This window comes from Puntigrus tetrazona, chromosome 14, assembly GCF_018831695.1.
Source record: "Puntigrus tetrazona isolate hp1 chromosome 14, ASM1883169v1, whole genome shotgun sequence".
NCBI lineage: Eukaryota > Metazoa > Chordata > Actinopteri > Cypriniformes > Cyprinidae > Puntigrus > Puntigrus tetrazona.
Window position 1 is genome coordinate 20,239,056 of NC_056712.1, and position 25,578 is coordinate 20,264,633.

The 25,578-nt window shown below is 40.7% G+C and overlaps 1 protein-coding gene, 1 long non-coding RNA gene and 1 pseudogene across 6 annotated transcripts in view; all 3 read right to left on the bottom strand.

Annotated features, from left to right (window-relative positions):
* Positions 1-8,780, bottom strand: part of LOC122358142 — a 49,035-nt pseudogene extending 40,255 nt beyond the window's left edge.
* Positions 1-25,578, bottom strand: part of enox2 (ecto-NOX disulfide-thiol exchanger 2) — a 385,733-nt gene that overhangs the window by 183,628 nt on the left and 176,527 nt on the right. The gene's annotated exons all lie outside the window — the stretch shown is intronic.
* On the bottom strand, positions 20,917-24,553 carry LOC122357868. Its single transcript, XR_006252545.1, has 2 exons — positions 24,500-24,553; positions 20,917-21,551 (listed from the first exon to the last, which is right to left on the bottom strand). It is a non-coding gene; the product is annotated as an uncharacterized LOC122357868 (long non-coding RNA).

Below are 25,578 nucleotides of genomic sequence, written 5' to 3' on the forward strand. Positions count from 1 at the left end.
GACATTCACACTGAAGTGTTTCAAGGACATTCTCACAACTATTTTTTTGTCTTGCTTTTGTTACCTTTCTCTGGTTCTTGTGGTGTTAAGCTCTCTAACTGTATAGGCGCTTCCCCAGTTTAGCATAATTTTAGGGGGGTGCATGTAACGGAGTGCAAATGTAAAATCACTGCATAAATGGGGACAGCGCCATCTACCCGGTGCAGGATGTAATTTAGCGTGTGGAGTAGGGACCGCCCACAGCAGAGTTAACGAAGCATTGCTGTGGGTAAGTTGCACGTGTGTCGCGGTCTGAGAATTACCATTAATAAGTGTTCAAATCACACAAATATTTGCTTTATTGTGACGTTATCTCTCAATGAACATGTTGAGACTCTGTTGAGTTATGTTTGGCGTCGAGTGCGTTGCTTAATGTCGAGTTATAACGAGATTATATTACGAGGCCGATTGTAATCTGTTTGTGTGTTGTGTTTTATGTAGAATGGTTTATTCTCAACGAATGTGCGAAACCCTATTTATACACACTGTCTCCATTGTGCAGGTATGTTGTTGAATATGTTGTTAAAAGTTGTTAAATTATTTGATTCAAAATGTGTTGCTCAAATTCTCCGCTAGGTGGGGATGTTTCACTTATAATACGGTTTAATTGTATTGCTCTGTATTATATTTAGGATCTCTACTCATGTGCTTTATAAGTAATTGAAAATGTGTCACGTATAAAGAAATTAACATCTAAAACAAACACTATACGATCACAAAGTTAAAAAGAATTCAAGAAACAGAATTGAAAGAGCTGTTTTCAAATAAACAGAGCAGAGTTAACGAAGCATTGCTGTGGAATGGTTTATTCTCAACGAACGTCGCGAAACCCTATTTATACACACTGTCTCCATTGTGCAGAGTTCACAAAGCATTGCAGAGGCCGCCCAGGCAAGACCGTCACACAAGGAAATAAGTGTGCTATTTTGTAACGTGTAATCCCTGATAATGCTATTAAGCGAGTGCTGTCAGGGGCATGTGCGGCCTTGTGTGGGGAAATAAAATTAACAGCTGCGTTCCCAACAGCGTCGCAGCGAGAAACTCCCAGCTACACCGAAATAAATCCCCTCGCAGTGAAACTAATAAGATCAAAAATGTGTTTTTTTTTTAGAGTTTTTTTTTTTTTTTTTAATCCGAACTCTAAATCACTCTTTGTTGAATAAAGATCTAAGCTCATTTGGCAACAGAAATAAAGCAGCAGGCAATAACTTGAATAATACGAGTAACATGCCTCCTGGACCATGGAAAATCCAGAAACACGTCACAATCCTGTGGATTAATACTGGTTTGAAGTACGAGAAGGTATGAAAATCTCCGGTTTATATTACGATTTTCATTTTGAGCCTGCGCAGGCTGCAAATATAATCTCTCTATTGATCCTCTGAATATGAAACTGTTCATAAATGTGTGCATGTGTGAAGCTGCAAAGTGCTGAACCATCACAGTGTTAAAGCGCAGTTAAAGGGACAGTTCATCAATTAATACGGCCAAACATGATTTAACCATATCATACAATATCAATATTTATAACTGTATTCATTTTCCGTTAACATTAGGAAATGTTTTCCACATGCTAGACCTTGAGAGGGAATGTAAAGATCATTGTATTTGTTCACAATTAAATGCCGCAGGGCTTTTAGTTTAGGGGCCCTTTACATTTGTTTCAGTCAGGTTTATTCATTTATTCATGGATTCTCTGCTTTATGATTCATAAAAATGGTGTTAAAATAAATGAATTAATAACTTCATTATCTTTCAAAATGCAATGAAATGAAAATGAATTGTTTTACGCTTCATCAAAGAAAATGTAGAATTTTATACATTAATAAAAATTACTTGGTTGTATGGAAATCTTTAAAAAATATAATGTTTATTATTATTATTATTATTACTACTGCTACTATTACTAAAGATCAAACTGCTCATAAAAATGGTGTTAAAATAAATTAATAACTTAATAATCTTTCAAAATGCAATGAAATAAAAAGTTGGTTTTTTCGTCAAAGAAAATGTATACTTAAATGCATTAATATAAAATGCTTGATTGTATGAACATCTTTAAAAATTATAATGTTTATTATATACTATTATTATATTTATATTTATATATTTATACTATTGCTGCTTTGAGAAATATATTTTATTATACAGTAGTAATATACTATATTATTTTAGTTAAAACAGACTTTTATTTTGACAGGTTGTTGTGATGGTCTTTGGCTGATGATACATGGGGATCATTTTTTTTATTTTTTTTTATTTAGCAATGTATCTTGCTTTCTCACGTGTTTAGTTCACTTATTTTTGTCATGGTCACAACATGGGGGAACGTGATAATATGACCCAGGTATATTTACGCCACGAGACCAGATGGGAACGACCCGATTGAGACCAGCAGTGAGGGTCTGCATAGCAGAAGCAGGTCAAAAGGTCAGCATGCAACCCAACACTTATGTCAGAAAGTGAATGAGGACAACTCACAGGTCCAACGAACCCAGCCACCATGGTGATGAGCAGGGAGAAGATGGCCACCAGCATTCGGGTCTGACAGAACCTCCAGAACACCCGGGACAGAGACGCCCCGTCCTTCCCCCGCCGCTTGAGCTCCTCGTGCCAGAGCCACTCCAGTCTGAATGAAGCGTTACCAAACACAGAGCGGTTTAACTACAGGACAGGTACTGCATGTGGACTGTTAGTGTAATATATCTTTAATTAAAGGGATAGTGCACCCAAAAAACATTCTGTCATCTTTTACTCAGCCTCAAGTTTCTCTCTTCTGTTGAACACAAGATGATGTCTTGTTGAATGTTTTGTAGCCTTTGACTTCTATGTATACAATATAGTACATCGAAACCAGTTGACCAGTCAATGGCTGCCAACTGTTTGGTTACAACTCATGGTTTCTAACAACATTACGATGAGTAAACGAAGACAAAAAATTGTATTTTTAACCAATCATCCTTTTAACCTGAGTTTAAATGATTCAAGTACTAAAGTCGGCATGAAATAAAACTCACCCTATCAATTTTAAACTAAACGCATGTTATCAGAAATGATCTTGTAATCAGATACTTCGTTTTTAAATATGTTTTCTGAAATTTTAATGATTAATCAAAATCATTTATGCACTTAAACCTTCTCCTGCTAATAATACAGATAATCAATGATGATGAACATCAATTGTGTCAAGAAATAAATGACAAATAATGTTCAGTTTCTCATAAATATAGGGTAACGCTTTAGAATAGGTAACTTTTCCCTCAACAAATTGTTGATTTTCTGCGTATTAATAGTTATTAAGGCAGTTGTTAGTTTAGGTATTGGGTAGGATTAGAGATGTAGAATAAGGCATTAATATGTGCTTAATTAGCACTAATAAATGGCAAATATTCTAGTAATGTGCATGCTAATAAGCAACTAATAGGTGCAACCGTAAAATGAAGTGCTATCAAATACTGTAATGCAAAATTCCAGGAAAAACAAACTTCATCCTCACAATGAACAATCAATGTGAAGGGCCAAGGTTTTGAACTTTCAGCTCCCGTGCCAAAGACTCACACTCACAGCTTTTATCTCTCACAAGGGCACAACACACGTTGAACTTTTTTTTTTTGGTTTGTTTACATTTCAACAGACTTCTGTTTTACGTAAGCGTCCCAGACCCCCAAAAACACCCACCCCAGTGCACCCCTGCTGAAACACGTGCTCAAGCGCTTCCGCTCTCTCTCCGACACGAATCCAGTAACGAGAGACACGGACCCTGAGGTCAAACACTGAAAACGGACACCGCTTCTTACAGAGCCGCTGAGGCGTAGCTGTCAGGCCAAATACGGGAGCCTGTATTTAAACGCGATCATTGATCTCGCAAACAAAAGAAAGCGCAGCCAAAGTCTGATCCAATTCATTCACCGAATGCGGGCTAATCTCAAATCTGTGATTAGAAAGAGTTACGGATTACAGGTGTTTTTCTATGCTCCCCCGTCCTCGAGAAACCCTTTGAGCCCCGTCAACGAGCCAGCTTAGTCGAAAGGGACACGGGCTGCGATCTGACACGCGTTAATGACATAACCGTCCTGCAGGAAAAGTGCAGGCCGACTCTCTCTGATGTCTAATCCTCGCTATGAATAACACCCACCTGCCATAACTCTCCGGGCCGTGTGAGCGCGGGAGGAGATCAGCTATCAATCCCCGCCGTGACTCGAGGGATTCCCACACCAACCTCTCGCCGTCAAGGCGTCAACTGTGTGAGACCTTGGCACGGGAGGTGTTTTCTAATAGTTCTGTTTGTTCACAGATCGGCGTTGGCGCCCACGAGAGACGCTTGGCTCCTGGGTTGGGCTGAACGGGCGAAATAATATTTGGCAAAAGCTGCGTTTTTTCCGTTATACGCGCGCACGTTTCGCCTTTTGGATAAAGTGTGTTTAAGCAGTTTAGTAGCGTTGTCGTGGTTTCCTAATATGGCAACGTTTCTCTCCCATAGCTGGCCAATCAGAGCACAGAACGCTGAATTTTTAAAAACAATGTACGGCATGTTGAACATTAAACCACGTAAACACATTGCATTACACCAACTGCACAGAATAGCATCATCGTACGAACGCTTTAAAAAGCAAAACGCGCCAAACATCCTCCCGAACTAAAGACGATACTTTTATAAACCTGTTAAATATACGTGATTTTACTCCACAACACCAATCACGTGTTTAAAATACCTTCTTCTGATCTGATGTACACAAAAAAATTTTCTATACTGTAATAATTGAAGGCCGTGCCAATCAGCATTGGATCTTAAATCTACTTTGTTATCATAAAAACACCCGAGACAGCTCAGAGAACCCTATATTGTTGAGTCGTGTTTCATTTTTAATCAGCTCAAGTTTTTTTATCTTGTTTTTATTGAGTCACAGCGATAGCTGGATATCTGTGGCCGTATTAGAGATTTCCTGGCAAGTCTTTTTGTTCTGTGACGCACATGTGGAGTTTCTGCACAAGGATTTTTTACTCACTGCACGATTAATTTACTCTTAATTTGTTTTAAAAATCAGCCTCGGTTTCGTCCGGTAGCTCACCTTTGGCAGTTGTTTTCCGAAGCCTCGTGGCAAGACAGACCCCACACGTCTTCCATCTTGAGACAGGACGCTTTGTGGGCCCTCCACGCCAGAGGGGACAGCCATTGCAGGGTCATGAAGGAGAAAAACCCCGCATTGTCCACCGGGTGCTGATGTCTGCGGGCGAGAATGGAAGAGTTTGGCTCGCATCGGCGATCTAGGCACTATGTGCTATGTCTGAGAACGGCGTGACCTTGAACGCGAGAGAAAATCTTTGCTGGCTGCGGCCGAACTGGAGATGAATCGCACGTTTCGTGTTTGAGCAGCGGTTCGCACGTCCCTCTCAGAACTCGGACGAAGCAGTGAAAAAGTTCAGTGGCTCTTTATCAGTCGGCGTGTTAAAAATCGAGCCGTCTGCGAGTAAAGGATAAGAGCGTTCTTATCAGACCTCATTGACTGCCACTCGAGTCAAAATGGAAGGCCTGTTTCGCACCGTTTTGGTGCATATGTTTATTTGGCCCCATTTTAACAGGTTTCACACTGCGTTGCATAAGCATAAGCGTAATATACGTTAGGTTTTTCAACATTAATCTTAAAGATACCTTACAAATGTATTGCGTATCAACAAAGCAACCGGTGTGAACTATTCATCACGATCAGGTTTAAACTAGCAGTGATGCTAACAACCAATGTCTATTTAATCAAGTGATGGACTCAGATGATAAAAGCAGCTCGCAGCTTGATTTTAAGGTTTGAGTTCAGGGCAGATTAATTATTATTTGGATAACTAACCATTTATTCAAGGAAGTAGATAAGAAGTTCCTCTATTGTCTATAAAGAACTGCTGTGTGAAAGTAAAGTGCGTCTCGAAGTTTGTGAAACTTAAGATTGAAATATTTAAGGAGTCTGACGTGGCAATCAATCTAAGAAAGAGGTAATTCATTTTTCTTCTGCCAGATAATTTGGCAGGACAGGACAGAACATAAAAATGTTGGTAACACTTAACATTATTTAACTACATTAGTTAATGAGATCAATACTTTTACAGAATGCATTACTCTTAGTACATTTTAATTTCAGCATTTACTAATGCATTATCGAAATTGCAAGTTTTGTTTAGCAAAATATCTATTGAAATATTGTTGAATGTCAAAATTGCTCTGTGGTCATTATGAAGTGAGAAATACAAAATATATAAAAAATATATATATATAATGATTAAAATAATTTTTGGCAACAACCAATGGAATATACTTAGATTTTATATATATATATATATATATATATATATATATATATATATATATATATATATATATATATATATATATACACACACACACACACACACACACATAATATATAAATACACATTTATACATTTTAATTATAAGTTGTATATATTCATCTACAAAGCCACATGAAGTGATTCTTTCCCATTTTAAGCATGAATAATCATAAAATAAGCTTTATGTATTTGTGCATATGGAAGTCTATCTGTCGTAAACTATGCGTCAAAGCCGATTAATACCTTGTCCTGCAGTGTGACATGCTGTACTCCAGCAAGAACTATTTTAAACAGCATTTGCTAATTCTTCTGTAATTACGCATGCAGCGTTTACGAGCTCAAACCGAGACGCGTCCTGGAATACAGTTCGTTTTTCACACCGCAGGGGCCTTTTAAACGAAGGAGCGAGGGGAAAAGATCAAATAAAAGCCGTAAGCGGTCAGATGTCCTAAAGTATACGCGTGCCTTTCTAAAAATGTATATTTTTTTACATGTGTGCTGCACGGTTTTATTTGTAGCAATAGCCAACGGTGTACGTGGCTTAATTATAATTTTATTTAATGCTAAAAATCATCAGGATATTAATCACAGGAAGATATTTTGTAAATATATTATACCTTAATTTATGATTAGCAATACGCATCCCTGAGAACTTAATTTAGACGACCTTTAAAGTGATTTTCTCTATTTTTATTTAGATTTTCAAACAGTTGCATCTCAGCCAAATATACGTCCGATCCCAACAAGCCCTGCATCAGATCTGACTCTCACTCATTTGAATCTTGCTCTTTTGTGGTCCATCTCAACCCTACGTGGCTATAACACCTGCATCCAACTTACTTGTGCGTGATCCGAAAGGGCTTGAGTATCTGTAAGCTGTGGCGATATCGGCCTCGTCTTTTCGCTTCGGCGCCCAGCTCCACCTCATCGTCGGGGTCCGGGAGGGTCTGCGGAGGGGACAGCGTCAAACCCTCCACCTGTCCTACGGCCTCCAAGGCATCCGAGAACATGCCTGTCTCTAGCAAACGGAGCAGAGAAAACACACACACGCTTGGGACGGGCTCTGAATCTGCTGAGTAACATCGGAGCGGTGACACAAGCGCCACGGCCTCGGCGGCCAAGCTAAAGCGTTTATCTATTTAAAGACGCCTGCGGGTGGCCTCGAGGAGGTGGATACTGAGACGGAGGATATCCGAGCTCGCCGTGTGCGTGTTGACCCTGTCACTGATCCATCTGCGGCATAAGACACGATAAGGCAAATCCAGCGACGCCGTGACTCTCTGTATCTGCTCTGCGCACGTCACCGGCGAGCGCCAGATAATGAAAGATAAGCGCATAGTTTCGTTATTTACACTCTATACAAGAAAGAGCCCACGTTCGATGAAAATCCCAATGCAAACAATGATAGGCACCACCAAAAAGTGCGTGTGATTTGCGGGCTGCATTACACTGCCCTTGAACTGATCGATCAATGGAAACAAACTCCTTCCCAGATTTACTTACGAGCCCTTTTTTCAAGTATATATCGTGTTTTCCCTTCATTGAAGCTGTTAATGAGGTATTCTAAACCAATCTCGATCGACGCCAGTAAAAAGTAGACGCTCAAAACTTTGCATTGAGCAACAATACAGCTCACGCAAACCCAACGGATGTTTCATTCGTGAATCAGACCGATCCGGTTCTCGCCTTAATGACTCGATCATCTAACCTTAGTCAGATTTTGAAACAACGCTGCATACGTGGCCCCACACAAACAGCTGGGTGGGACAGAAACGCACCAAAACAATTACAATTTTGGGGGTTTATATAAGGCGTGTTGTTTGTCTTCCTATAATCAGACATCTGCAAACGAGTTAAAACGAAAATAACATCCTTTACTAAACACAGTGGGGCTAAATCTACTGTAGAATAACTAAATGGCCTTTAATAATCAGAAATACTTATCAGTTTATGATTCTGATATCGATTTTCCTATCTTTGCTCTCTATTTCTTCCTGTTCTTGGAACTGTGTGTTCCCTGCCCTTTCTGGAGATGTTCTCCAATGGGATCCTCACGCATCTAATAGATCCTTTTATCTCAAATAAGCACGGCACGTTATGAATGAATATTGGCCCTGCGCTGGTTAAGGTGTTTAAAAGCAGCGCGAGACCGTCTCGGAAAGTTTCTAAAGAAGGCTGGAGCGCGAAGAAGGTCACTTACATATCAAACAGAAAACCTCTTTCCTTTCGGCTTCTGGAGGCTCCCACAGGTTATAAATGATTTACTCAGAAAGTCAACGCTCTCTGGGTCCCCTGCTGCACACGGCACATCTTCCTCTCGCAAAACAAGGCGTCTGAGTAAAAGTCGCGCGCGCCGGAGAGTTTGACGGAGCGACGTCTTCGGAGCGCGCCGCGGCACAGCTGACGGAATTCCCTAAATGCATCCGCGTCACGGCCGAGCAGCCAATCGGGGATTTGCTTGGCCGTCTCTATGGTCACCGGACCCGAAGGGGAAGGAAAGGGCACGTGGTGATCTTTGCGACAGCGTGCGCGCAGATTAGCGCGCTATTTTTGGCCGGTCATCTGAAGAGCAGTGGATGGAGTGAGACGAGCGGTCAATCAGCGCGGTGTCTGTTAACATCGACTCCCGGGCTGGAGCTCTGAAAGAGCGCGATGTGCGGCGAAATGCTCAACGCGTTTCACTTTTTAAACTTCAAAACAAACCTTGAAAGCTCGTTTAGATTACGTTTAAAGGCTGTATATCGAACGATTACGTTGCTATCTTAGTAATGCTTTCTCTAATATGTAAAGGTCGTGACCTCTGACTGGGACACATGCTGAACGTATGTTTGTTGAGACCAATGTGAAAATAATTCTATATAAAGATCTTGCAGCATATATATATATATATATATATATATATATATATATATATATATATATATATATATATATATATATATATATATATACACACATATATATATATATATACACATATATACATATACACATATAAATATGTGTGTGTGTGTGTGTATATATGTGTGTATATATATATATATATATATATATATATATATATATATATATATATATATATATATATATATATATATGTATGTATGTGTATTTACAATTTTTCCACTGAACTGTCAAACAACATCAAATGTTTCACAGCTTTAAAAATACATTTTAGCCATTTTGTTTTTATATGAAAGTTACTAAAATAGGCTTTGACAAGTACACATAGTACACAGACCTGCATAGATTACTTGTAATTTGTAGTAACAGACTGCGATTTATGAGTAAAAAAAAAAATTGTACAATACAAAAACTAATCTGTTATGTGTTTGGACTACTTTTTGATGATTTTAAGATTACTTTTCACCTAACTCGTTTATCACATAGATTTGAATGGGGTTAATGTGTACCATATTAAGGAGGTAAAAACATTGTGTGTTCATGTTAAGATATTTCAGATTACTCCACACACACACCTACATATACATACACATATGTGTGTGTGTATTTATATACACAGATCATGACCTTTAGAGAGATCATGACCTTTAGATATATACATACATATATATATATATATATATATATATATATATATTACACATGTATACATGTACATATGTACATATATAAAGGTCTAAAGATCACAGTTGTTGTGATTTTTATGTAACATGGCTCACTGCAGCATAAGAGTCCAGTCCATGCTGAAAAAGACAATAAACACCGCAGCAGTCGACAAATAAGCATGCACTTTAATACAACTCCAAAAACGCAGGTTACGTAACGCTGCACAGCGTCTTCCTGCTCTTCCTGGACAACAAGTTTTGCAACATTTTTTTAATAAGTGCAGTCAAACACCTTTGACCTTTGCAGTCAAACACGTCGGTTTAGTGATTAATCTGTGACTCTTCGGTCTCTGAAGGTGTCATACAGTGCTGTAGTGACCTCTGTTGGCATTTAACACACTGGTTGCATGAGAACGCCTGAAGCTCCTGAAGATGTTTTATTGAACACACATGATTCAGATTATTAGCTCATTAGCAGGGAGTTTTCCGGGTGGTCTGCAGAACGAACCCGGGGTCATCGCCACCTTCCTGTAAACATCTTTGGCACGTGTTGCACCGGAAAGGCGTTTATTTTTTTCCAGGATAGATGTCCCCTGAAACTGCTGAATGATTAACGCAGAGGACACGGCTGCAACGTTTAAATCCAAATTCTTATTTTTTAGCGATTTGTGGCACTCGGGAAAGTTAAAAGCTTCGATGTTTCATACACGAATCACGTTGGAGAGATTATGTAGAGTAAACTTTCATGTTAAGATGCGTTTCCTCTTTCAGTGAATTGTCAAAATTGTGCACAAATACAAGATTCGTGGCCAAATTGATCTGTGTTGTTGTTGTTATTTGAATGTAAATTTAAATTAAAGGTACATTTGCATGAATGATGTTTAGCTATAAACAAATTTCGGGAGGAGCACGCACTAATAATTAACGCGGCTGGCTTCTCGTTTCCTAATCACGCAATTATCCAACCAGAGCTAGAGAAGCCTACTATAAATCCGCACAAGCCTCTTACCTCGATATCTCGTTCCGAGCATGGTATTCAGCATGTCCGAACAAGACAAATCGCCAGAAACCTACGAAATCGAGGACGCCGAGCCCTCCACGACTCCGCCGAGCAAGCACGCTAACGCCCCGCCCGGAACTTCAAACGAGCGCGCGGCTTCGCCCTGAGGCAGAAAACTAACGCGAGCGACTATCCATTCGCCAACGCGATTAAGATCACGTTCGCCTCCACCTCCCAGACGTCCTCAAGCTCCCCCGGCTTCTCCCTACCGTTCAGCTTTTTCTTCCGCTCCATCCGCAACAAAATGGACAATTCCGGCTTTGCGTCAAGTACTCGCAAACGCGAACATTCCATTCTCCCGCCGCGCTAACAAAGCCGAGCTTCTCTCGCTGTACTCGACTTATCAAACAGGCGCAGCTTCGCCAAACATTTCTCCTCCAGCCAAAAGAAAGGAAAAAACTAGAAGAAGCTGTAATTCTCCCAGGGGAAGACCGGGAAGTCAGCATCTGCACCTGTATTAAGCCTCCGGGAGGAGGCAGAAGGCCCCAGCTAGTGTCAGCAAAGCCCAGGACCCAAACACCAGCAGCTCTTCCTCCAGTTTCCAGCAAGCAACCCACGCAGCAGGCACCACGGCTCCAGCCCCCACAAGCCATCAGCCTAGCCCGTACCCACTCTGTTCATTGGATCAGATAAACCCACACCAACAGTACTCTGCCCACCATGCCTGGCAACCAGCCCCCACAATCCACTGTCCATTATTTACCAGCCTCAAGTTTCTCCTATTGCTCCAGGACCTAACTCGTCCATTTCCGTTCCCACAGCCCAGCCAGCCATAGGTGCCAGCACAGGCACACAGACGCCTCCACATCTCTCCCCTTGCCCACCACCCTTTCTCAATATCCACTGCTAACCCCCTTCCTATGCCCTCAAATGCTGCCGCGCTGGACCCCACCCCTGTCTCCAATTCCATCAGAGCACAGATCCTTGCAGAAATCCAGGATGCTGGCGCCAGAAGCGGAACCCTATGCAACCCTGGTTCTTCTCTTTTCACAACTAATATTCCAGTGAACCATCCTTTAAGGTCCCTCCTCGAAGCTTCCCTCGACTCAATCCTACAAGCAGTTTCTCACAGAACCCTGCAATCTTACCTGACCGCTTGGAAATGCTTTAAATCTTTCCAGGCAAGGTATAACCTCCAATTCTACCTATCACTATCTATCATCTCCTTTCTTAACACCTCAAAAAATCTGCAAGTCGGTTCTATTAAGGGCTACTTAAGTGGTATCCAATTTTTCCATAAACTCATCCACGGCATCGCCTCACCTCAAATAACCAATGTTCAGACTTCACTTTTAATCAAGGGCATCCAAAGAAGGCATCCTTCCCGATCCGACTCAAGGATGCCCATCACCCTCGAAATTCTCTCAAAATGCATATCCACCCTCTGCAGAGGCTACTCTTCTATCCATACTGCCCGCACTCTTGATGCAATGCTCATTCTGGCCTTTTTCGTTTCCTCAGATGTTCAGAATTTACAGTCAACTCCAGATTCGACCCAAATATTCACCCCACTATTTCTGACCTATCTATCGTAGACCACGAAACCGTATCCTTTTTCATCAAACAAAGTAAAACGGACCAGACCAAAAATGGGCATTTCATATATATTTTTAACCTCCAAACTCCTACTTTTCCCCTTCAAACACTTCTAGCTTTCCTCCAATACAGGAAATCCCAAACTAAAACTCCACTCGACCCTCTGTTCACAGATGATTCCAACCACCCTGTATCTCGATTCTGGTTCCAAAAGCACCTCAAATCAGTCCTATTTTACTCCGGAATCCCATAAAAAAAATTTCTCCACACATTCCTTCAGAATAGGGGCAGCCACCACTGCAGCAGAGAAAGGTCTCTCCCAACAGCAAATTCAAACCCTCGGCCGCTGGTCTTCTAACGCATACAAAAGCTATATTCGTTCAGACCAATCACTCATCAAAAAAGCCCTCCAGACCCTAACCAGTCCCAACAGAACTCCAAACCTACCACCCCCGCAGGGGATCACCCAAGGCAGGGCATCACTTCCTCTACAACGGCCAGCTCTCGCTGTATATGACCAAATACAAAATCCGCCACCGCAGTGGCCACACCAAGCAGGAACATTGCACCCACCGCCCTGGACAGCTCCCGCTATAGACGTTTGTATACAAAATCGGCCATCGCAGTGGCAATGCCAAGCAGGAGCATCGCATCCACCGCTGTGGACTGCTCCTGCAGCAGATGACCATATACAAAATTCGCCACTGCAGTGGCCAGCACAAGCAGGAGCATCGCACCCACCGCCGTGGACCGCTCCCGCCACAGATGACCGTATACAACAAACCTGCCACCACAGTGGCCACCCTAAGCAGGAGCTTTGCACCCACCGCCGTGGACCGCTCCCGCCATAGATGCTAATACACTCCCACTGCCTTAACAGCGGACCACTCTAGCTAGAGTACTGCACCCACCGCCGTGGATCACTCCTGCCAGAGACGCTCACATGCACCTACTGCTTTTAGCAGCGGACTGCAAAGCAGGAGCATTGCACCCACCGCCGTGGACCGCTCCCGCTGTACACGACAATATACAAAACCTGCCACCGCAGTGGCCAACACAGGCAGGAGCATTGCACCCACCGCCTTGGATCGCTCCCGCTATAGACGCACACTCGCACCCACTGCTTTTAGCAACAGACCGCAAAAGCCGGAGCTCTGCACCCACCGCCGTGGACAGCTCCCGCCAGAGACGGTCGTTCACACATGCTGCTATTACAGTGGACCGCTCTAAGCCGGAGCTCTGCACCCACTGCCGTGGAAAGCTCCTGCAAGAGACGCTCACTTGCACCCACCGCTTTTAGCAGCAGACCGCAAAAGCCGGAGCTCTGCACCCACCGCCGTGGACAGCTCCCGCCAGAGACGGTTGTTCACACATGCTGCTATTACAGTGGACCGCTCTAAGCTCTAAGACGCTCATCTTAACTCACAACATTTTCATGCCCAATCTCCTACACCCACATAACATCATCCTAATACCATTCCAATTTCAACCAACATATCCATGCTCATCCTCCTTTTTTAGCTAAGTCAGTAGCTTTTTGGGGGGCTGCTTGCACGTGTTTTTGGCTGCTGTCTTAATTGGCTTTTTAGGGGGCACTCAGGGATCGGGTCGGACACCACGCTTTCACGGACAAGAGGAAAAAACTCTGGACTCTGTAGTCCACCAAGTTCCAAGCCCTCTCCCTGACAGCACGCCAAACACGCTTACTTTTACCGTTACTATGATTAATTATATGTAAGTGCGAACTCGTGAAACTATATTTTGTTTTTGTGTGAATTTCACAAAATGCATTTCAGCCGGTGTGAAAATAACTTTGCGCGAAGAACTTGTAGCCCTTGGTATTTTTTATCATTTTACCACCAAACTGGTACAGTGTGACAAATAATGTGTGATGTGGCACAATTTTAAAGATAAAAAAATACATATATAAAGAAAAATTATTGCAAATATTTTGTCATGAAAATTACTTAAACATGTTGTTGCATTGAATGATAAATCTAACATTATTTCAACCCCATTTTGGCATTTTATTCTCCAAAAATGTAGATGAAACATTAAAAATAGACCCTTTACTTAGATTTAATATATATACACACACATACACATATATATATACACACACACACACACACACATATATATATATATATATATATATATATATATATATATATATATATATATATATATACACACACACACACACACACATATATATATATACACACACACACACACATATATATAGACACACACAAACACACACATATACATATATATACATATATATATATATATATATATATATATATATATATATATATATATATATATATATGTGTGTGTGTGTGTGTGTGTGTGTGTGTATATATATATTAATTTTAGGTCATGTATTCTGACTACTTGATTACTTATATCCACGTGTGTGTGTGTGATTTATTCTATGGTTAAGGTGAGTCATGTATTTAAGTCCACTCACTCACCTTAATGTAGTTATGAAGCTTGTCCGCTGCTGAGAGTCATACATTAACAGTCCAGAAATCACTTAAGACGGATTCTCTTTCCTGATCTGGGAAATCTGCTGAACGCAGGCAATCAATGAAGTGCATCCCAAGCTCCCCATCACTTCCCACGAGGCTTCACAACAACTTCTCACACACACCACCACCGTCACACAAACGACCGGCTGCTTGATGCACAACAGAATTATCAGCGTCTTTCCCACTTGGTCGACGAGTCCATCCCTGACCCGCGGCGCATCCCATCGGCCCGGCTCTATGAGGTCAGAGAGAAGAGAGGTCCAGTGCCATCCCCACACACCCGTAAGGTAGACTAAACCCTTTATCTGTCTATTCCCAGCACCGGGCGGCGGGCCACAGCCGCTATCAACAGAGAGACGGAAATATGCCTCCGAAACCCAATCCAGTCTCAGCTCCGTCTCAAAATAGATTTGGCTTTCTTGTCTTTCACCCCTTGTTGTACACGGCGCTGAAAAGATAGTCTGGGTAACTCACACCGGGGCTGTATGTCCAGAGAAGATAATGGCAAAGCTTTAAGTATTTTGTGTGTGAAGGCCAATCAGATTAATAGAGTGTTCAGGTTCAATATAACTTGAGCTCTGCACATAATCTATGCATGCTGTTGATTGCCACTGAAAATCATTAAGGTTCGTAAAAATAAGCAAAAGTTGTTTTTCCCCTGTAATGCACTTTTAAAGTGGAAGTCTACAGCAACAATACTTTATGAACATTATACTAAAAGTTTTTTTTCCCCCTTGTAAATTCTTTGCATCGCACATGCAAATGTAATATTTGTATTTTTATTCATTTACAATTTGCATACCATTACCTTTTATAACACTTTTTAAACATATTTAAATGTGTGTGCATGATTAAATATTTATTTAATGAAGAATATCATGTGTTGTAACCATATTTCCCTTAGTCATATTAAAATGTATTTGTCAAGGTATAATATTCGCAAATATTGTGTCATAAAAAGAAAAAAAGCTGCAAATTTATATAGAAATGTTATATTTGTATTCTTGTGTGTGTGTGTGTGTGTATATATATATATATATATATATATATATACACATATATACACATATATATACATATACATATACACACATACATATATACATATACATATATACACATATATACATATATACACACATATATACATATATATATACACACACACACATATATATATATATATATATATATATATATATATATATATACAAAATATCAAATTATCTGATATTTTAAGAGACTTTTGGCCCTCACATACAGTCATGAGTGTCTGAAGGTTTTTAGTAATAATATACATTTCCGTAAAGGTTTCTCTTTATTCTTTTAATGAGGTTTTATCTTCACTGTGCTATCATCAGGAGCGTTGTATCGGATAAATCCACGCAAGTGCATCACAGCAAACCCAGTCTCCGCTCCGGCTGTTTAACCGAGGGCCGCGTCGTCAATAAAGCTCGACTCGATCTGAAGCCGGAAGACTCAGTTAAAGATTCAGACGGAGCGTGTCTGCAGACACTCGGAGAGGGACGACGACTGACTGGAGGTGAACTTCAGCTCTTCAGATCAGCTCTGACGCTCAGCCGCTCGAGCGTGAAGAGGCCTCTCTCGAGCCGTCACAGACCATTTCGTCTTCGCATATCCCGAAGATCTTTATTGGGCGCTGCGGTCACAAATCAAAACTCATTAAGCGCGGGCCTCGCTAATTTAGATTTAATAAACGTGACTTAAGGGCAACGGCGTTGGACAAAGTTAACGAAGTCACCGTGACTTCCTCGTTTAGTTTTGACATGCATGAGCGAACGAGACTGAACTTTGATTCGCCGGTAAGTACGCTGATACGCTGGCGTCAAAAGCCTCGAGTGAGGAGACGCGAGTAAACTGCAGCGCGGACTAATTAACGGAGTCTGGTTTTGCGCGCACCGTTAGCGCGAGATGGCGGGCTTTTAGTGAAGCGCTGGTAGAAAACAAGCCCCCTTCGGTTCATTATTTTGAGTTCTGCTTTGCTCAAAGACTCCACCAAACGACAAATAAGAGCCATTTAGAGGCGCGCGGCTCGCTTTTCCCGTAAACATCGCGAAACACATCCTCAGAACACGATATTCAGACAAAACGGATGTGGAGTCAAAAGGAAAAACAAGAGTCGCTTTTGGGAGCAGGAAAACACAACGAGGATGTTTTCATGCTTTAAAAACTCAGTCACTTAGGTCTGAAGTCATTTATTTCTCCGTTTGTGTCTGAAAGGCCGGCGTGTCGTCTTCAAGGATTCAAACACATTGATTTATGCACAAGGCATGGGGCAAACCACATTAGTGCATCATTTTGTGACAAAACAAACCGCGAAGAGCTCCGATGTCACCTTAACATTTAAGTGTTGACCTTTGACCCTTAGCTATACTTCTATATGATAGCCCACTTTATATGTCACAGTGTTTATAATTGATGACAGGGTAAAGTCAAGATGGCCGAAACAAGTACCTATGAAATATTTACTTACTTTCTGTTGGCAGTAGACAGATGCGCAACGATTTGATAACATTGCAAAGATTTGTATTTCAAATAAACTAGCTGCTTTTATCAAAAATCTTGAAATTAGCAAGCATTAAAATTAAATATTTGAAATTGGAGTGGTGATGCTGAAAACAGAAACAGATTGCATTTTTTTTTTTTACACATGTATTATATACATACTTCATGTGTGCGTGTGTGCATATATAACATGTATGTTAGTGGCAATTAATCGCATTCATCATAAAAGTTTTTGTTGACAAAGTATGCATGTATACTGTGTATAAGTGCAAACACATGCATGCATACGTTTAATAAAAATATGTTATGTTAATATACTAAATATATTTCTATATAAAATATAAGAATATACAAATGTATAATCACAAGTATTATATACTGTGTTTGTGTGCATTTATAAAAATAATTTTGTAATAATTTTGAATGCGATTAATCAATTTATCATCTGACAGCACTATTTATATATATATATATATATACATATATATATATATACACATATATATACACACATATACATGTGTGTATATATATATATATATATATATATATATATATATATATATATACACACATATATATATATATATACACACACATATATATAATATATATATATATATATATATATATATATACATATACACACACACACATATATATATATATATATATATATATATATATATATATATACACACACACACACACACACACACACACACACATATATATATATATATATATATATATACATATAGAGACAGGAAAATAAACTTTATTTGGACAGTATACTTTGACAGTATATAGTTAAGTTCTCACACACACACACACACACACACACACACACACACACAGATTAGCTCCTCTCTTTCTGTCCAGAAGGGGGAGCTCACGATCCGCTGTACTCCATGTCTGGACTCTGATCTATTATCCATAAGCATTATTATGGAAGTGGCGACCCTCTGTAACCTCCACGGGCTCCTCCTCAAACAGACGGACACGTTCAGTCATACGCTCCGACTGCTGCGGAGTAATGAGGAGCGCGGGACGACGGGAACAATCGCTCTCCTCACGAGCCAATCAGCTCCCTCTCATCCCGTCGCTCGAGGGAGACGCTCTTTGTAATTGCCCGGATTCACTTTGACCGGAGGAAGTCAGGTAAGAGCCAACTAATTAGCCGGAGCGTCAAGATACGCCCACCAAAAAAGAGATCCACGGAGGCCGGAGCTCCGTATCCAATTACTTCCAAGGATGTGAGAGCGCGGCATCGGGGATTATGGGTTATGAGCCAGACTCTGGGGTGTTTTTTGCGCTTTGACATCGATGCCCTTTGGATTCAGAGCCGCTCTGCTCTTTAGAGAGCTTTAAAACAAGGCCAGGCGCTGAAGGACACGCCGGCTTCTAGAGGAAGAAGGTAACGGAGAGGTGAAGCGTGGAAAGAAAAGAGAAACATCTCCAGGGCTCCACAGAGAGATCTAATTAGTCTGTTTAGGGTTGTGCGTGAACAAACGGAGAGAAAAAGTAAATAACGTCTCACGGAGCGCATAAATGCACCAAATAATGATATTCCGGGAGAATGTGAAAACCACAGCCATTTGTCAAAAGCAGGCTGAATGACAGTGATGGAGTCCACATGAAAGCTCTCCGGCTAAGTGCTCTGATGGAGCTTCCCAAAAATAGAGGAGAGAAAGCAGGACACGTACTGTACGCTCACGGCGCGACCTTTCGCTGCTGCTGCATCTGTGCACGCCAGATAAAACCCTCGAAACCGGCAGCCTCTGAAGAGCGACTCCAGGTTCACGTTTAATGGAGCCAAGCGTTTAAAGGAGTATTCTGGGTTCAGGACGAGTTAAGATCACTCAACGCGCCTGTGGCCCAAAGCGAAAATACAAGAACCTACAAACGACGGTGAAACAGACGCAAAGTGAGATTTTTAATGAAGACGTCTGTTCTGCTCATCAGAATGTGATGCCATTTAAATCAAATGTTTTGTTTGATTACAATTTTACATATTTATTTTATGCCATAAAAGCTGTATTTTCACCGTCACGTGATCCTTCAGAAATCATTCTCACATGCTGAAATATTATCACCGTTTCAAAATGGCCGCGCTACTTAACTTTTTGGAACTTGGATGGATTTATTTAAAATAGCAATATTTTGTAACAATATACATTTGAAACCAGTAATTTTAATTTTTCTTCATTTCTTATTTCTGAAAGAAAAATATATATTTATTTAGCAAGGACGTGTTAAAAGCTAAAAAGTTGACTTAATGCTATTGTTTTAATTAAATTGTAGAATTTATTCTTTAAGCAAAACATCAAAATTCACGAGCATGTTGCCATGTGAATATTGCACGACAATTATTTTTAAAACAAAAATAATTAATATAGGTGATATTATAAAAATATCAGCCTCATTTTTGCTTTTAAATTCTGCAAAAATGTATTCTCTGTTTAATTCGTGCCTAATTAAAGTTTAGATTTGCATTTCTAAAGAAATTTAAGAAAAGTTAAAACATTTTATTGGTATGCCACAAACGCTGTTGATTAAACTCGCATTTAGCCGGAAAGATGAGACATTTAAACATATTTAAGAGACCGGATCTTCTTTGTAAAATGCTTTACTTGTTCACGTTCTATCCGCTCATATTTCAGTGCCTATATTAAAAATGCATGGCAAAAAGAAATAATAATGAAATAGGGATTGTTCCACGACAAAAGAAGCAATCATTAACCATCATTAATTTATGTTGGAGAGGCCAAATGTCTGACAAGCATCTGAAGCCAATTTTTCATACGCATGGCCCAAGGAAATGGAAAAGGGGCAGTGGGAACCAATCATGTGCAATAAAGCCTTAGTTTCCCTCAGCAATACGTGAAAAAATAACCTTACAAATTGCACAACAGAAGAGCATTAGAGATGCTTGACTGTTCCGCCGGAAGAGTCTCCTCTCCAGCAGACGTTTACCGCCGACGAACACACACACACACACACACACACACACACACACACACACGCAGCTCTGATTGTTAATTAGACTTCACCAGTCCACTGCATGATAAAATAAAGAGATGGGAAAGCACAGCAGACCGGCTCGGATCACTCGGGGAAGAGCGGAAGAGCCTTCCTTCGGTCACCGGCTTAAGCGGGAAAAGCCTGAAGCTTTGAAGGGACGTGTGTGGCATAAATCTGATCTTTATCCCACCGTTCCTCTTTTAATTAGCAGAGGTGCTGAAAGTGGAACTTCTGAAGACATTAGAAGCGCCGGCTTGGATTGTTAAACCAATAAACGGGTCCGGCGGCAGATTCCGTTCTTTTTTTTTATTTAAAAATAGCAAGTTATTCAAACATTTACAGGATATGTGAACAAAAGATTCTATGCAACTGTTTTCCGCAGCCTATACAGAAGAGAAAAGAAATATATTCGTGTTATTTATATATTTTTGTCTTTTTTACAAATCGGAGGTGAAACAAGAAAATGCATGTTGACGGTTCAAGTCCTCGGTTCAGCAAACCCTGATTTTTACCCGATGAGTTTTTCGCCGTGTGGTGCGAGAGTACGCTCCGTTCGCGTGGTGCACGTACACACACACACACACACACACACACACCGGAGTGCGCTCGTGTGTACACAAACTAAATCATACTACACACACACCAAAGTCTTGAGGATCTCCAGGTCTAGAGTGTGTCTGAGATCTCGTGGGGCGGCGGATGGACGCGGAGAGCTGGCAGGTGATTGGTTGTGACTCCTCCGGTCCATCGGCCGTTTTTGTTTTTCTAGCGGGAACCCGAGCCGTGTCTCTACGCCGTCTTAATGCCCTCAAACCCACAGAACTTCCAGCGTTTCTCCAGGCTCGCCCCGACGCCCGTCAGCTCCTGCTTGAAGGTGCAGGGCAGCCGACCCAGAAGAGTCTCCACCTCGGAGGTGCTGATCTGAAACGACAAGAACGTCCAAAACAATCACAGCTCTGACACTACTAGTGAAAATGCTTCTCTTTTTCAATTTAAAGGAGGTCTTGGGGGAACTGAGAAAAACGGACATTCCCTTGATTTTTTTTTTTGGACACATAAGGAGTCATTGTGCTATAAAAACTCAAAACGTTCTCATTACTCTAAAAGCAGATTCTCAACAGAAGATGATCAACAGCAGCTTCTACATCGCTGCCTGTTTAGCCCCGCCCACCGATTCGTGTACACGAGCGAGAGGAGAATCAATAAAGACGCTCTGAAGACTATCGGTCTTTTGTTCACTTCATTTTACGGATTCGAGCACACTCCGATGCAGGGTTTTCGGAAAGATTCAAATTAAAAAATGATGCTGTGATCTGACAGTAATGCAAAACACACACGAGTAACTGTTTTTATTTTTTATTTTTACCACTTGTCCGTTAAACAGATCAATTGAAATGAGTATTTATGCGTTTTTAATCACGGCAGCGTTCATGAGCAATGAATGCATGCTTTTAAACATACACTAAAGTATTAGCCAATCACAGCAGTGGACGTTAAAAATCCACACCCATTTAAACAGAACATAAACAAAACAGAAAAGAGCTTTTGGATGTGGCAATCTGATGTGGACCTCAGAGAACAGTACAAAATAAAAAAATAAAAGCAGTTTTAAAAGGAATATTTGATTCATATTTTGAATCACAATGCAGATCATTTTGAAGCACGTTTCAATGACACGTATTTCATTAAGCCATCGAATGGCTTTGAATCCCAGTGAGCAACCACACAAATCTCTCTCAAGAAAAAACTGCTGGATAAAAACCTTGAAGGAAACACACTCATCTGAGGCCAATCCTCCAAACACAACGGCAGTCCTGCACTGCGGACATATTCAGGGTCAAATACAAGTTAAATCTGGTTGAATCATATTTAAAGATTCATTTAAACTTGTACGTTTTTTAAAGCCAAAATCTGGGTTGGAGTAAGGCACTAACGGTTAAAGTGAATGGAGCTAAGTTGTAAAGGTTAAATTATACTTCTGTGATTTGTAAATTGGTCTTAAAAAAGTGTTTAAATTTACCTTTATAAAACCAGCAGTACAGCCACGAGAGGTTAGTGTTTAGCATGAACGCATTGCTCAAAAGCACAAAGTCACTGGACCCATTTTCCTTCATTCTATTTGTTTGCTTGTTTTCAAGGAAATCAGGCGCAAGCAGAAATTATTGGTGCCACTGTCACCCAGCATTATGCCACAAAAAAAGCAACTTGAATCAGTCCTTGGATACTCATAATCAATCCAGGTCAATGAAAACATTTCACTGATTACTTAAACGATGCGAAATGCATTGCACTATCATTTTAGGAAAACGCCCCAGGTTAGCTCCGATTTAAAATGAGCTTGATGGGATTTCAGATTTTCGACAGAGGCGCGCTGTCAGAGCCGCGTGACGGACGTGAACCGTGTTCTTCACAGGATCGTGAAACCCACTCGCAGCGGCTTATCGAGTGGCAGGCAGGGCGACGCGAACGCCGCTTTATCAATTAAACCCTCCCACCGGGGTGCATTGTTTTTAGTGCAAACGAGCGGAGTGTTGATGAAGATATGAAGGCATGAGCGCGCCGCGGAGAGCGAGAGCGTGGGCATCCACAGCCGGAGGGTTTCAACTCAAAACCGAAAAGATATAGAGGCTCATTTTCACCCTCCATCTGTAAGTGTAAATTAGTCACTGTGTGACAGCGAAAGCAGAGCGAGAGAGCGAGATAAAGCCTGAGAGATGAAGGAAAATAAAGAGTAATCAACGCCGCGCTATAGTAAGACGAGCGCTTTATTTCAGCATTAAACATTTTGGCAGGAAAAGCTTGAGGATTGCATTTGAGAACAGAAAGATGAAACACACACACACACACACACGTGGGGAATGTGTGTGTGGTCCTGCTGTGAGCGTGAGAACTGTGCTTTACACCGCATGCTCAAGGGCTGTTTACTCAGCAGAACATAAGAAGCAGACCGCCATACTTTCAGTGTGTGTGTGTGTGTGTGTGTCTGAGTGAGTAGCCTGTGTGTGTGTGTGTGTCTGAGTGAGTAGCCTGTGTGTGTGTGTGTGTGTGTGTCTGAGTGAGTAGCCTGTGTGTGTGTGTGTGTGTGTGTGTGTGTGTGTGTGTGTGTCTGAGTGAGTAGCCTGTGTGTGTGTGTGTGTACGTCAAGGTTATAATCACCAATCTGAAAACCTTCTACTCTATCAATCTAAGTTAATAAATCTTATCTGGAGATCGATACATGTTACACGAATGCACTAATCGTGTTGACTAATGACTGACAACAGCTGGCTGCAGAAATAACTCACAGGGTTCATCAGTCAGTACTAATTACTTTTAATACTTAAGTATGTTGAGTAAAGTGTTTTTGCACGCTTCATATTTCATTAAGGTATCTGCACTTGATTTGTGTTCTTCACCGCTGATTAAAAGTCCAACAAAAAGAAGAAGAAATAAGACGCCGCTTAGTTGATCCCCAACCGCCTCAAAATAAAGACTTGACAATAAATCAAGCGCTTTGTCATGAGCAGCGCAAACTTTGGAAATCTTCCTGCGTGACTCAAGACGCTGAATCAGAAAGACTCTGGAGACGCCAGAGCGGTGATAGTCACAATTTACTGCTAAATCAGACGCGTTCAGATCACGTTTAATTGTCAGTAAGTGCTGCAGCTGCATTCTTATAATTGCGACAAATAAAACTTTGCACAAACTTCAAAGAGGTTACTGTTTCCAGGTGTTTTTGATGAAGAGTAGTGTGTGTCATCACAGCGAGACGAACAGCTGCAATGAAGCATAAAACTGCTGAAGCTAAATAAAAATAAAATGGCATCAATATAACCGACTGAAAATGAGAAGTAAAAACAAAAGGAGTGAAAAGTGTGCGCGCGCCGTACCTTGGTGTCCAGCCGCTGTAAATAGGAGCAGATATATTCGATGCTGGCTCCAAAGGATGGACGTGAAGAAACGTCGAGATGATTCCTGTGGAAGAAAAGCCAAAGATGAATCACTGATAGATTTTGCAGTACAGTAGAAATATGAATAAATCTGTTCCAAAACCTTTCAGAAGCTGCCAGTTTTAAAGACCAAGTACTAACTAAAATTAACCTCATAAATGATTTTATACACTGAACACACACACACACACACACACACACACACACACACACACACACACACACACACACACACACACACACACACACACAGCAGAGGGACCCTGCTGGTCTTATGATGCATCTTTCATCTTTATTTTTGAGACCACGTCCTTCTCGTCTAATAAAAGGTTCTCCTGTGGAGATACGTTGATGTGCACGTCTCTGCAAAAAAACGCGGTTTCCTGCATCTATTGGTTTTTTGTTTCAGATATTTTTTATTATACATGTTCATGTCCATCAGTTTACACTTTAACGATGCTTGGAATCTCAAGATACGCTTCGAACGATTTTTAAACGTTTTGTTTTAAAACTAAAAGACAGAAAACAAGTTTTCTCATGCTGAGAAATAAACAGATGTATGTGAGTGAGAAAATATAACATATGGTGTAAAAAATAAATGATATTTTTGATAAGCTATTCTCTGTTTTTATTTAAGCTCCAGCAGATAAGAGGCATGTTTGGAAGATTCTCTGGTCGTTTACCGTTTTCTGTTGCTGTCAGGAAGGACTGAATTTAAAGAACTTGCTTCAAAAGAAAAAAAAATAACATTTTAATACAAATACTTTTATCTTGAATATTTTGTGGTAACCGTTTTATAAAAGCAATAAGGCACTCGAGGCAGTGCTTTATCGTGAATAAATCACGGCTGGATGATACAGCACAGCCTCGAGTACCTATTACTTACACACACACACACACACACACACACACACACACACACACACACACGACAAATGACTGTATTTTGAAGTGCATGCTATGAAATCCATTCATAACTTATTTCACAAATAATCATGATTGTTGACATTTCATCCACC